Raw genomic sequence first — 15,454 nt, forward strand, 5'->3', positions numbered from 1 at the left:
GTACCTGTGCACCCCAACCACCTAAGGGCATCAACTGCACAGATGTTCCTGATGAATGAGGGTAAAGGCAGGAAAAGGTTCCGCATCACCATGTTTTCATGGGCCCCCATGATTCCGAGTTGGGTGTGGCCCCTTTGGATGTTGACATGTCAACCTCACAGCCGCATGAAAGAAATGCCTAATATCGAATGCCCTACAGTGAGTGTTTTGCAGTCAAGATGGTTTCTGTTAGCAGGTAAAAAAATTTCTAAATAATTGTAATCATAGCTATGGTCACACTGTATATATAGAACTGTAAATGAAAAGAAAGATAAGAAAGAAAAATAAATATATATTTGCAGTCAAATTACAGAATTGCATGATAATCTTCAATATATTGAATAAAAGACTGCAAAACCAACATCTGTTGTAGTAGTTAATTGGCTATTTTGAGCTGAACCCCCCCCCCCAAAAAAAATAATAATGATAAAGCAAACTCAAAATAAAACGAAAAAAACAAAGACCCACCACCACCTATTTTGATTGGTTTACAGCCTTTAAAAGGGGCAGTGTTATGGTAAGAGCTTTGCAATAGCTCTATGTCCCTGATACAATAAATTTCAGTGAAATTTTAATTCTGACTTATGAGCTTTTGGTACATGTGGGAGACTTAAATTCAAAGAAAATGACCACAAACTGTCAATAAACATAGTTTTCAATAAAATATTATATTATGTCAACAAGGTATTGACAGCTTTAACAAAAAGTTCAACTGTTTTCCGTAAAAGCCTTGTGCTGCCATACCGATAGGGTAATCCGTATGTATGGTTTCCTTTTTGTTCTTCAGGCCGGGTTCGATCCCAGGCCAATGGCATTTTTTTAATTTTTTTTTCAATTCTTTTTTCTTACTTAGTGCTAAGCCCCCTCAATCCGGCATAGATTTGCGCAAAAAAAAAATATATATATATATATATAAAGACCAAAAAAAGGGAAGCATACATATAATGCTTAATTGGTGGAGAGAAGAGGGGTATTAAGGAAATCTAGATTGCTTATTACCATGATGCCAACAAAAGCAGAGGGGAGGGGCACTCTCTTAATACAATATTGCAGTTGTTACCTATTATTGAATAAGTTGGTAACATGTCTTTGTTTATCAAACAATGTCTATTTGTGAGACAAGCAAACTCGAGGAAGAGTGTTGAAAGAACAGGTGAGTGTTAAAACATATCTGATTAGAAAACTACTGTAGATTCCTTTGCACCTAGATAATAAAAAACATCATTTTGTTTGTTATTTAGGAGGAAAGAGACAAGCTCTACGTGGTCAATGAGAAGTATGTATTACTCTTCTCAATTATACAGGTAGTAAATAATATTTTTTTTAAAACTACTGTAATTCAGTAAGTATAAGTAAGTAAATCCTAAAACATGTATAACGTACAACACACTAGAAATTCCATGGCTATTGACTGTTTTCCACTCACATGTTTTTACATTTTTAACAAGTATACAACTTTATTTTGGTACATCTTGTGGTGACTGTGCCATCTTCAGGGTCACACCCAAAGTACCTGTGCACCCCAACCACCTAAGGGCATCAACTGCACAGATGTTCCTGATGAATGAGGGTAAAGGCAGGAAAAGGTTCCGCATCACCATGTTTTCATGGGCCCCCATGATTCCGAGTTGGGTGTGGCCCCTTTGGATGTTGACATGTCAACCTCACAGCCGCATGAAAGAAATGCCTAATATCGAATGCCCTACAGTGAGTGTTTTGCAGTCAAGATGGTTTCTGTTAGAAGGTAAAAATTTTTCTGAATAATTGTAATCATAGCTATGGTCACACTGTATATATAGAACTGTAAATGAAAAGAAAGATAAGAAAGAAAAATAAATATACATTTGCAGTCAAATTACAGAATTGCATGATAATCTTCAATATATTGAATAAAAGACTGCAAAACCAACATCTGTTGTAGTAGTTAATTGGCTATTTTGAGCTGAACCCCCTTCCCCTCCAAAAAAAAAAATAATAATAATAATAAAGCAAACTCAAAATAAAACGAAAAAAAACAGAGACCCACCACCACCTATTTTGATTGGTTTACAGCCTTTTAAAGGGGCAGTGTCATGGTAAGAGCTTTGCAATAGCTCTATGCCCCTGATACAATAAATTTCAGTGAAATTTTAATTCTGACTTATGAGCTTTTGGTACATGTGGGAGACTTAAATTCAAAGAAAATGACCACAAACTGTCAATAAACATAGTTTTCAATAAAATATTATATTATGTCAACAAGGTATTGACAGCTTTAACAAAAAGTTCAACTGTTTGTAGCTAAATAAAAAGCTAAGCTTACAATAAACACTGACTCGAGACATGCGCAGTACCATGACGCTGCACCTTTAAAGTGAAATAAAGCTTTACTTAGTCAGCGCAGACAGTATTGCTGATTTTGTCAATATTCTATGCGATTTTACGAACCCCTTCCCCCTTACGTCTTTAATTGCATTTTTGATTTTTTAATGGATATTTAGGCCGGTATGTAGGTTAACAGGCTTCACAAAGAAAAAGAGAATTGCCAAATCCCACTTTATTTATTTTTATTCGTTTTATGATTTTTACATGATATCAATACAACGGTTCCCAAAACAACGTCTTTTTTCTTCCCTAATTTGATGTCCTGTACACAATAAAAAAAAATGCGCCCGTGAGTTACGATGTCACGCACCGACATAGGCAGCCCCCAAGGGACCCAAGACGCCCAAATAGACCTGTATTTTTTTCATCTTATATCTCGGCGAGCTGTGCGTGGCGTAACCGTATTATAGGCCTGGGATCCTTGTTATTGTCCTCCCCATTAATGCGCGGGTCGGAATACCTTGCAAGAGTGTTGTACAGCATATTCGCCGGAAATATCGGTGCTTGGGGCCTTCGGGTTCTTTACAGCCTTCCGTAAAAGCCTTGTGCTGCCATACCGATTGGGTAATCCGTATGTATGGTTTCCTTTTTGTTCTTCAGGCCGGGTTCGATCCAAGGCCAATGGCATTTTTTTAATTTTTTTTTTCAATTCTTTTTTCTTACTTAGTGCTAAGCCCCCTCAATCCGGCATAGTTTTGCGCAAAAATAATATATATGAATATATATATATATATATATATATATATATATATAAACAGACCAAAAAAAGGGAAGCATACATAGAATGCTTAATTGGTGGAGAGAAGAGGGGTATTAAGGAAATCTAGATTTCTTATTACCATAATGCCAACAAAAGCAGAGGGGAGGGGCACTGTCTTAATACAATATTGCAGTTTTTACCTATTTTTGAATAAGTTGGTAACATGTCTTTGTTTATCAAACAAGGTCTATTTGTAAGACAAGCAAACTCGAGGAAGAGTGTTGAAAGAACAGGTGAGTGTTAAAAGACAAAAAAATATCTGATTAGGAAACTACTGTAGATTCCTTTGCACCTAGATAATAACAAACATCATTTTGTTTGTTATCTAGGAGGGAAGAGACAAGCTCTACGAGGTCAATGAGAAAAAATGTGTTACTCTTCTCAATTATACAAGTAGTAAATAATATTTAAAAAAAACTACTGTAATTTAGTAAGTATAAGTAAGTAAATCCTGGCTATTGACTGTTTTCCACTCACATGTTTTTACATTTTTAACAAGTATACAGCTTCATTCTGGTACATCTTGTGGTGACTGTGCCATCTTCAGGGCCACACCCAAAGCACATGTGCACCCCATCCACCTAAGGGCATCAACTGCACAGGTGTTCCTAATGAATGAGGGTAAAGGCAAGAAAAGGTTCCGCATTACTATGTTTTCATGGGCCCCCATGATTCAGAGTTGGGTGTGGCCCCTCTGGATGTTGATATGTCAACCTCACAGCCGCATGAAAGAAATGCCTAATATCGAATGCCCTACAGTGAGTGTTTTGCAGTCAAGATGGTTTCTGTTAGAAGGTAAAATTTTTTCTAAATAATTGTAATCATAGCTATGGTCACACTGTATATATAGAACTGTAAATGAAAAGAAAGATAAGAAAAAAAAATAAATATATATTTGCAGTCAAATTACAGAATTGCATGATAATCTTCAATATATTACTAGTAGTACTAGTACTAGTTGCTTAGTTGCTTGGCTATTTAGAGCTGAATCCCCCCCCCCCCCCAAAAAAAAAAAAATTAATAACAAAGCAAACTCAAAATAAACCGAAAACAACAGAGACCCACCACCACCTATTTTGATTTGTTTACAGCCCTTTAAAGGGGCAGTGTCGTGGTAATAGCTTTGCAATAGCTCTCTGTCCCTGATACAATGAATTTCAGTGAAATTCTAATACTGACTTATGAGCTTTTGGTACATGTGGGAGACTTAAATTCAAAGAAAATGACCACAAACTGTCAATAAACATAGTTTTCAATAAAATATCATATTATGTCAACAAGGTATTGACAGCTTTAACAAAAAGTTCAAGTGTTTGTAGCTAAATAAAAAGCTAAGCCTACAATAAACACTGACTCGAGACATGCGCAGTACCATGACGCTGAACCTTTAAAGTGAAATAAAGCTTTACTTAGTCAGCGCAGACAGTATTGCTGATTTTGTCAATATTCTATGCGATTTTACGAACCCCTTCCCCCTTACGTCTTTAATTGCATTTTTGATTTTTTAATGGATATTTGGGCCGGTATGTAGGTTATAAGGCTACACAAAGAAAAAGAGAATCGCCAAATCCCACTTTATTTATTGTTATTTGTTTTATGATTTTTACTTGATATCAAAACAACGGTTCCCAAAACAACGTCTTTTTTCTTCCCTAATTTGATGTCCTATACACAATAAAAGACAATGCGCCCGTGCGTTACGATGTCACGCACCGACATAGGCAGCCCCCAAGGGACCCAAGACACCCAAATAGACCTGTATTTTTTTTTGTCATCTTATATCTCGGCGAGCTGTGCGTGGCGTAACCGTATTATAGGCCTGGGATCCTGGTTATTGTCCTCCCCATTAATGCGCGGGTCGGAATACCTTGCAAGAGTGTTGTACAGCATATTTGCCGGAAATATCGGTGCTTGGGGCCTTCGGGTTCTTTACAGCCTTCCGTAAAAGCCTTGTGCTGCCATACCGATTGGGTAATCCGTATGTATGGTTTCCTTTTTGTTCTTCAGGCCGGGTTCGAACCCAGACCAATGGCATTAACAAATTTTTTTTTCGATTTTGTTTTCTTACTTGGTGCTAAGCCCATTCAATCCTGCATAGTTTTGCGCAAAAATAACAAAAAAAAAAACAGATAAAAAAAGGGAAGCATACATAGAATGCTTAATTGGTGGAGAGGAGGGGTATTAAGGAAATCTAGATTTCTTATTACCATAATGCCAACAAAAGCAGAGGGGAGGGGCACTGTCTTAATACAATATTGCAGTTGTTACCTATTTTTGAATAAGTTGGTAACATGTCTTTGTTTATCAAACAAGGTCTATTTGTAAGACAAGCAAACTCGAGGAAGAGTGTTGAAAGAACAGGTGAGTGTTAAAAGACAAAAAATTATCTGATTAGAAAACTACTGTAGATTCCTTTGCACCTAGATAATAACAAACATCATTTTGTTTGTTATCTAGGAGGGAAGAGACAAGCTCTACGAGGTCAATGAGAAGTATGTATTACTCTTCTCAATTATACAAGTAGTAAATAATATAAAAAAAAACTACTGTAATTTAGTAAGTATAAGTAAGTAAATCCTGGCTATTGACTGTTTTCCACTCACATGTTTTTACATTTTTAACAAGTATACAACTTCATTCTGGTACATCTTGTGGTGACTGTGCCATCTTCAGGGCCACACCCAAAGCACTTGTGCACCCCATCCGCCTAAGGGCATCAACTGCACAGGTGTTCCTAATGAATGAGGGTAAAGATAGGAAAAAGTATCCGCATCACTATGTTTTCATGGGCCCCCATGATCCCGAGTTGGGTGTGGCCCCTCTGGATGTTGATGTGTCAACCTCACAGCCGCATGAAAGAAATGCCTAATATCGAATGCCCTACAGTGAGTGTTTTGCAGTCAAGGTGGTTTCTGTTAGAAGGTAAAAATTTTTCTAAATAATTGTAATCATAGCTATGGTCACACTGTATACATAGAACTGTAAATGAAAAGAAAGATAAGAAAGAAAAATAAATATATATTTGCAGTCAAACTACAAAATCGCATGATAATCTTTAATATATTACTAGTAGTACTAGTACTAGTTGCTTAGTTGCTTGGCTATTTAGAGCTGAATCCCCCCCCCCCAAAAAAAAAAAAAATAATAACAAAGCAAACTCAAAATAAACCGAAAACAACAGAGACCCACCACCACCTATTTTGATTTGTTTACAGCCCTTTAAAGGGGCAGTGTCGTGGTAATAGCTTTGCAATAGCTCTCTGTCCCTGATACAATGAATTTCATTGAAATTCTAATACTGACTTATGAGCTTTTGGTACATGTGGAAGACTTAAATTCAAACAAAATGACCACAAACTGTCAATAAACATAGTTTTCAATAAAATATTATATTATGTCAACAAGGTATTGACATCTTTAAAAAAAAGGTCAACTGTTTGTAGCTAAATAAAAAGCAAAGCTTACAATAAACACTGACTCGAGACATGTGCAGTACCATGACGCTGCACCTTTAAAGTGAAATAAAGCTTTACTTAGTCAGCGCAGACAGTATTGCTGATTTTGTCAATATTCTATGCGATTTTACGACCCCCTTCCCCCTTACGTCTTTAATTGCATTTTTGATTTTTTAATGGATATTTAGGCCGGTATGTAGGTTAATAAGCTTCACAAAGAAAAAGAGAATCGCCAAATCCCACTTTATTTATTTTTATTTGTTTTATGATTTTTACATGATATCAAAACAACGGTTACAGAACAACGTCTTTTTTCTTCCTTAATTTGATGTCCTGTACACAATAAAAGACAATGCGCCCGTGAGTTACGATGCCACGCGCCGACATAGGCAGCCCCCAAGTGACCGAAGACGCCCAAATAGACCTGTATTTTTTTTTATCCTATATCTCGGCGAGCTGTGCGTGGCGTAACCGTATTATAGGCCTGGGATCCTGGTTATTGTCCTCCCCATTAATGCGCGGGTCGGAATACCTTGCAAGAGTGTTGTACAGCATATTCGCCGGAAATATCGGTGCTTGGGGCCTTCGGGTTCTTTACAGCCTTCCGTAAAAGCCTTGTGCTGCCATACCGATTGGGTAATCCGTATGTATGGTTTCCTTTTTGTTCTTCAGGCCGGGTTCGAACCCAGGCCAATGGCATTAACAAATTTTTTTTTCAATTCTGTTTTCTTACTTGGTGCTAAGCCCACTCAATCCTGCATAGTTTTGCGCAAAAATAACAAAAAAAAACAGATAAAAAAAAGGGAAGCATACATAGAATGCTTAATTGGTGGAGAGAAGAGGGGTATTAAGGAAATCTAGATTTCTTATTACCATAATGCCAACCAAAGCAGAGGGGAGGGGCACTGTCTTAATACAATATTGCAGTTTTTACCTATTTTTGAATAAGTTGGTAACATGTCTTTGTTTATCAAACAAGGTCTATTTGTGAGACAAGCAAACTCGAGGAAGAGTGTTGAAAGAACAGTTGAGTGTTAAAAGACAAAAAAAATATCTGATTAGAAAACTACTGTAGATTCCTTTGCACCTAGATAATAACAAACATCATTTTGTTTGTTATTTAGGAGGGAAGAGACAAGCTCTACGAGGTCAATGAGAAGTATGTATTACTCTTCTCAATTATACAAGTAGTAAATATTTAAAAAAAAAAACTACTGTAATTTAGTAAGTATAAGTAAGTAAATCCTGAAACGTGTATAACGTACAACACACTAGATATTACATGGCTATTGACTGTTTTCCACTCACATGTTTTTGGATGTTGATATGTCAACCTCACAGCCGCATGAAAGAAATGCCTAATATCGAATGCCCTACAGTGAGTGTTTTGCAGTCAAGATGGTTTCTGTTAGAAAGTAAATTTATTTTTCTAAATAATTGTAATCATAGCTATGGTCACACTGTATACATAGAACTGTAAATGAAAAGAAAGATAAGAAAGAAAAATAAATATATATTTGCAGTCAAACTACAAAATTGCATGATAATCTTCAATATATTACTAGTAGTACTAGTACTAGTTGCTTAGTTGCTTGGCTATTTAGAGCTGAATCCCCCCCCCCCAAAAAAAAAAATAATAATAACAAAGCAAACTCAAAATAAAACGGAAACAACAGAGACCCACCACCACATATTTTGATTTGTTTACAGCCCTTTAAAGGGGCAGTGTCATGGTAAGAGCTTTGCAATAGCTCTCTGTCCCTGATACAATGAATTTCAGTGAAATTCTAATACTGACTTATGAGCTTTTGGTACATGTGGAAGACTTAAATTCAAAGAAAATGACCACAAACTGTCAATAAACATGGTTTTCAATAAAATATTATATTATGTCAACAAGGTATTGATATCTTTAAAAAAAAAGGTCAACTGTTTGTGGCTTAATAAAAAGCTAAGCTTACAATAAACACTGACTCGAGACATGTGCAGTACCATGACGCTGCACCTTTAAAGTGAAATAAAGCTTTACTTAGTCAGCGCAGACAGTATTGCTGATTTTGTCAATATTCTATGCGATTTTACGACCCCCTTCCCCCTTACGTCTTTAATTGCATTTTTGATTTTTTAATGGATATTTAGGCCGGTATGTAGGTTAATAATTTTCACAAAGAAAAAGAGAATGGCCAAATACCACTTTATTTATTTTTATTTGTTTTATGATTTTTACATGATATCAAAAAAACGGTTCTGGGATCGAACCCGGCCTGAAGAACAAAAAGGAAACCATACATACGGATTACCCAATCGGTATGGCAGCACAAGGCTTTTACGGAAGGCTGTAAAGAACCCGAAGGCCCCAAGCACCGATATTTCCAGCGAATATGCTGTACAACACTCTTGCAAGGTATCCAGACCCGCGCATTAATGGGGAGGACAATAACCAGGATCCCAGGCCTATAATACGGTCACGTCACTCACGGCTCGCCGAGATATAGGATGAAAAAAAATACAGGTCTATTTGGGCCTCTTGGGTCCCTTGGGGGCTGCCTATGTCGAGGCGTGGCATCGTAACGCACGGGCGCATTGTCTTTTATTGTGTACAGGACATCAAATTAGGGAAGAAAAAAGATGTTGTTTTGGGAACCGTTGTTTTGATATCATGTAAAAAGCATAAAACTAATAAAAATAAATAAAGTGGGATTTGGCGATTCTCTTTTTCTTTGTGAAGCTTATTAACATACATACCGGCCTAAATATCCATTAAAAAATCAAAAATGCAAGTAAAGACGCAAGCGGGAAGGGGGTAGTAAAATCGCATAGAATATTGACAAAATCAGCAATACTGTCTGCGATGACTAAGTAAAGCTTTATTACTGCGCATGTCTCGAGTCAGTGTTTATTGTAGGCTTAGCTTTTTATTTAGGTACAAACAGTTGAACTTTTTTCTAAAGCTGTCAATACCTTGTAGACATAATATAATATTTTATTGAAAACCGTTGGTAAAGGGCTGTAAACAAATCAAAATATGTGGTGGTGGCTCTCTGTTGTTTCCGTTTTATTTTGAGTTTGCTTTTTTTTTGGGGGGGGACTCAGCTCGAAATAGCCAAGCAACTAGTACAACAGATGTTGGTTTTGCAGTCCTTTATTCAATATATTGAAGATTATCATGCAATTCTGTAGTTTGACTGCAAATATATATTTATTTTTCTTTCTTATCTTTCTTTTCATTTACAGTTCTATGTATACAGTGTGACCATAGCTATGATTACAATTATTTAGAAAAATTTTTACCTTCTAACAGAAACCTTCTGGACTGCAAAACACTCACTGTAGGGCTTTCGATATTAGGCATTTCTTTCATGTCTTTGTTTATCAAACAAGGTCTATTTGTGAGACAAGCAATGCATTCTATGTATGCTTCCTTTTTTTGGTATTTTTTCTTTTTCTTATTATTTTTGCGCAAAACTATGCAGGATTGAGAGGGCTTAGCCCTAAGTAAGAAAAAAGAATTGAAAAAAATAAAAAATAAAAAATGCCATTGGCCTGGGATCGAACCCGGCCTGAAGGAAAAAAAGGAAACCATACATACGGATTACCCAATCGGTATGGCAGCACAAGGCTTTTACGGAAGGCTATAAAGAACCCGAAGGCCCCAAGCACCTATATTTCCGGCAAATATGCTGTACAACACTCTTGCAAGGTATTCAGACCCGCGCATTAATGGGGAGGACAATAACCAGGATCCCAGTCCTATAATACGGTTACGCCACCCACAACTCTCCGAGATATAGGATTAAAAAAATTAAAGGTTTATTTGGGCGTCTTGTGTCCCTTGGGGGCTGCCTATGTCGGCGCGTGGCATCGTAACGCACGGGCGCATTGTCTTTTATTGTGTACAGGACATCAAATTAGGTAAGAAAAAAGACGTTGTTTTGGGAACCGTTGTTTTGATATCATGTAAAAATCATAAAACAAATAAAAATAAATAAAGTGGGATTTGGCGATTCTCTTTTTCTTTTTGAAGCTTATTAACATACATACCGGACTAAATATCCATTAAAAAATCAAAAATGCAATTAAAGACGTAAGGGGGAAGGGGGTCGTAAAATCGCATAGAATATTGACAAAATCAGCAATACTGTCTGCGCTGACTAAGTAAAGCTTTATTTCACTTTAAAGGTGCAGCGTCATGGTACTGCGCATGTCTCGAGTCAGTGTTTATTGTAATCTTAGCTTTTTATTTAGCTACAAACAGTTGAACTTTTTTCAAAGCTGTCAATACCTTGTTGACATAATATAATATTTTATTGAAAACTATGTTTATTGACAGTTTGTGGTCATTTTCTTTGAATTTAAGTTTCCCACATGTACTAAAAGCTCATAAGTCAGTATTAGAATTTCACTGAAATTAATTGTATCAGGGACAGGGAGCTATTGCAAAGCTCTTACCATGACACTGCCCCTTTAAAGGGCTGTAAACAAATCAAAATAGGTGGTGGTGGGTCTATGTTGTTTTCGTTTTATTTTGAGTTTGCTTTATTATTATTATTATTTTTTTTTTTTGGGGGGGGGGGGGGTGGGATTCAGCTCAAAATAGCCAAGCAACTAAGCAACTAGTACAACAGATGTTGGTTTTGCAGTCCTTTATTCAATATATTGAAGATTATCATGCAATTCTGTAGTTTGACTGCAAATATATATTTATTTTTCTTTCTTATCTTTCTTTTCATTTACAGTTCTATGTATACAGTGTGACCATAGCTATGATTACAATTATTTAGAAAAATTTTTACCTTCTAACAGAAACCATCTGGACTGCAAAACACTCACTGTAGGGCTTTGGATATTAGGCATTTCTTTCATGTCTTTGTTTATCAAACAAGGTCTATTTGTGAGACAAGCAATGCATTCTATGTATGCTTCCTTTTTTTGGTGTTTTTTTTTCTTTTTCTTATTATTTTTGCGCAAAACTATGCAGGATTGAGAGGGCTTAGCCCTAAGTAAGAAAAAATAATTGAAAAAAATAAAAAATAAAAAATGCCATTGGCCTGGGATCGAACCCGGCCTGAAGGAAAAAAAGGAAACCATACATACGGATTACCCAATCGGTATGGCAGCACAAGGCTTTTACGGAAGGCTATAAAGAACCCGAAGGCCCCAAGCACCTATATTTCTGGCGAATATGCTGTACAACACTCTTGCAAGGTATTCAGACCCGCGCATTAATGGGGAGGACAATAACCAGGATCCAAGTCCTATAATACGGTTACGCCACCCACAACTCTCCGAGATATAGGATTAAAAAAATTAAAGGTTTATTTGGGCGTCTTGGGTCCCTTGGGGGCTGCCTATGTCGGCGCGTGGCATCGTAACGCACGGGCGCATTGTCTTTTATTGTGTACAGGACATCAAATTAGGTAAGAAAAAAGACGTTGTTTTGGGAACCGTTGTTTTGATATCATGTAAAAATCATAAAACAAATAAAAATAAATAAAGTGGGATTTGGCGATTCTCTTTTTCTTTTTGAAGCTTATTAACATACATACCGGACTAAATATCCATTAAAAAATCAAAAATGCAATTAAAGACGCAAGGGGGAAGGGGGTCGTAAAATCGCATAGAATATTGACAAAATCAGCAATACTGTCTGCGCTGACTAAGTAAAGCTTTATTTCACTTTAAAGGTGCAGCGTCATGGTACTGCGCATGTCTCGAGTCAGTGTTTATTGTAAGCTTAGCTTTTTATTTAGCTACAAACAGTTGAACTTTTTTCAAAGCTGTCAATACCTTGTTGACATAATATAATATTTTATTGAAAACTATGTTTATTGACAGTTTGTGGTCATTTTCTTTGAATTTAAGTTTCCCACATGTACTAAAAGCTCATAAGTCAGTATTAGAATTTCACTGAAATTAATTGTATCAGGGACAGGGAGCTATTGCAAAGCTCTTACCATGACACTGCCCCTTTAAAGGGCTGTAAACAAATCAAAATAGGTGGTGGTGGGTCTATGTTGTTTTCGTTTTATTTTGAGTTTGCTTTATTATTATTATTATTTTTTTTGGGGGGGGGGGGGGGGGGGGGGGTGGGATTCAGCTCAAAATAGCCAAGCAACTAAGCAACTAGTACAACAGATGTTGGTTTTGCAGTCCTTTATTCAATATATTGAAGATTATCATGCAATTCTGTAGTTTGACTGCAAATATATATTTATTTTTCTTTCTTATCTTTCTTTTCATTTACAGTTCTATGTATACAGTGTGACCATAGCTATGATTACAATTATTTAGAAAAATTTTTACCTTCTAACAGAAACCATCTGGACTGCAAAACACTCACTGTAGGGCTTTGGATATTAGGCATTTCTTTCATGTCTTTGTTTATCAAACAAGGTCTATTTGTGAGACAAGCAATGCATTCTATGTATGCTTCCTTTTTTTGGTGTTTTTTTTCTTTTTCTTATTATTTTTGCGCAAAACTATGCAGGATTGAGAGGGCTTAGCCCTAAGTAAGAAAAAAGAATTGAAAAAAATAAAAAATAAAAAATGCCATTGGCCTGGGATCGAACCCGGCCTGAAGGAAAAAAAGGAAACCATACATACGGATTACCCAATCGGTATGGCAGCGCAAGGCTTTTACGGAAGGCTATAAAGAACCCGAAGGCCCCAAGCACCTATATTTCTGGCGAATATGCTGTACAACACTCTTGCAAGGTATTCAGACCCGCGCATTAATGGGGAGGACAATAACCAGGATCCAAGTCCTATAATACGGTTACGCCACCCACAACTCTCCGAGATATAGGATTAAAAAAATTAAAGGTTTATTTGGGCGTCTTGGGTCCCTTGGGGGCTGCCTATGTCGGCGCGTGGCATCGTAACGCACGGGCGCATTGTCTTTTATTGTGTACAGGACATCAAATTAGGTAAGAAAAAAGACGTTGTTTTGGGAACCGTTGTTTTGATATCATGTAAAAATCATAAAACAAATAAAAATAAATAAAGTGGGATTTGGCGATTCTCTTTTTCTTTTTGAAGCTTATTAACATACATACCGGACTAAATATCCATTAAAAAATCAAAAATGCAATTAAAGACGTAAGGGGGAAGGGGGTCGTAAAATCGCATAGAATATTGACAAAATCAGCAATACTGTCTGCGCTAAGTAAAGCTTTATTTCACTTTAAAGGTGCAGCGTCATGGTACTGCGCATGTCTCGAGTCAGTGTTTATTGTAGGCTTAGCTTTTTATTTAGCTACAAACAGTTGAACTTTTTTCAAAGCTGTCAATACCTTGTTGACATAATATAATATTTTATTGAAAACTATGTTTATTGACAGTTTGTGGTCATTTTCTTTGAATTTAAGTTTCTCACATGTACTAAAAGCTCATAAGTCAGTATTAGAATTTCATGAAATTAATTGTATCAGGGACAGAGAGCTATTGCAAAGCTCTTACCATGACACTGCCCCTTTAAAGGGCTGTAAACAAATCAAAATAGGTGGTGGTGGGTCTATGTTGTTTTCGTTTTATTTTGAGTTTGCTTTATTATTATTATTTTTTTGGGGGGGCGTGGGGGGGTGGGATTCAGCTCAAAATAGCCAAGCAACTAGTACAACAGATGTTGGTTTTGCAGTCTTTTATTCAATATATTGAAGATTATCATGCAATTCTGTAGTTTGACTGCAAATATATATATATATTTTTTCTTATCTTTCTTTTCATTTACAGTTCTATATATACAGTGTGACCATAGCTATGATTACAATTATTTAGAAAAATTTTTACCTTAACAGAAACCATCTTGAATGCAAAACACTCACTGTAGGGCATTTGATATTAGGCATTTCTTTCATGCGGCTGTGAGGTATAGCAGACACATAGCACTGCAAGTACCATGGCCAAGGGATAGGGCTATGTGGCAAATGGTGGAAATGTTGGATATGGTGAAAAGTAAGGGGGAGGGGTGGTCCAACATACATACAAGATGACACATAGCACTGCAAGTACCATGGCCAAAGCATAGGGCTATGTGGCAAATGGTGGATATGGTGAAAAATTATTGGGAAATGTGGTCTTCCATACTTAGCAGATACTCGGCACTCTAAGCACCTACGACAAATGGTGGAATATGCTGGATTTCGTTAGAAGTTCTCACCTTAGAATGTCAACCGAATCTGGATTTTCAATTAATATCCTGTTTATTCTCTAAAATATTTATATAGAATTTAATGCTATTGCCTTCAAGACAAACTGTGGTATATCTTCTTACTCATATGATTTATCTTATAAATAAAGCCCATTGAGTCCCATGCAACATGGTAAATTCCTTTGGAAGCATAACCGCTAGGTCTCCGAGAGGATTATGATATTGCTATGTGTTATATTATGATCGATTGAGTTGAGAGAAGTACACCGATGAACAGTCAACAAAAACGTTTTAATCCAAGATGGCGGACTCACCCCCAAGTCCCGGATGTACAAACACATAACACAGGGTTCCCAAATATGCCTAAGCTATAGCATAATACTACATCTCCCCTTTAAGCTAATCTCCTGGGGAGTCTAACAATCAATCTGCTAATCTGCTGACTCCTACAACGAAAGAAAGTGAGAATGTCAGTAAGCAACAACCTATAAATTTCAATTTCCAGTATGCGATAATGTTCAAATTTCATTCGTAAGTCTTTGTGGGGGTTTCACAATCCTGCCACTGCGGGTAGTGATTGGTGATGGTGCAGCCGTAGCAACGTTGTCGCTCTTAGCTGGTAGCACCGCAGGTTGTGTTGTTGGCTTCTCTTCACTTGTTGGTGCTTGTGGTTTCTTTGGTGTTGCT

Source organism: Nematostella vectensis, chromosome 2 (assembly GCF_932526225.1).
Source record: "Nematostella vectensis chromosome 2, jaNemVect1.1, whole genome shotgun sequence".
Classification (NCBI taxonomy): Eukaryota; Metazoa; Cnidaria; class Anthozoa; order Actiniaria; family Edwardsiidae; genus Nematostella; species Nematostella vectensis.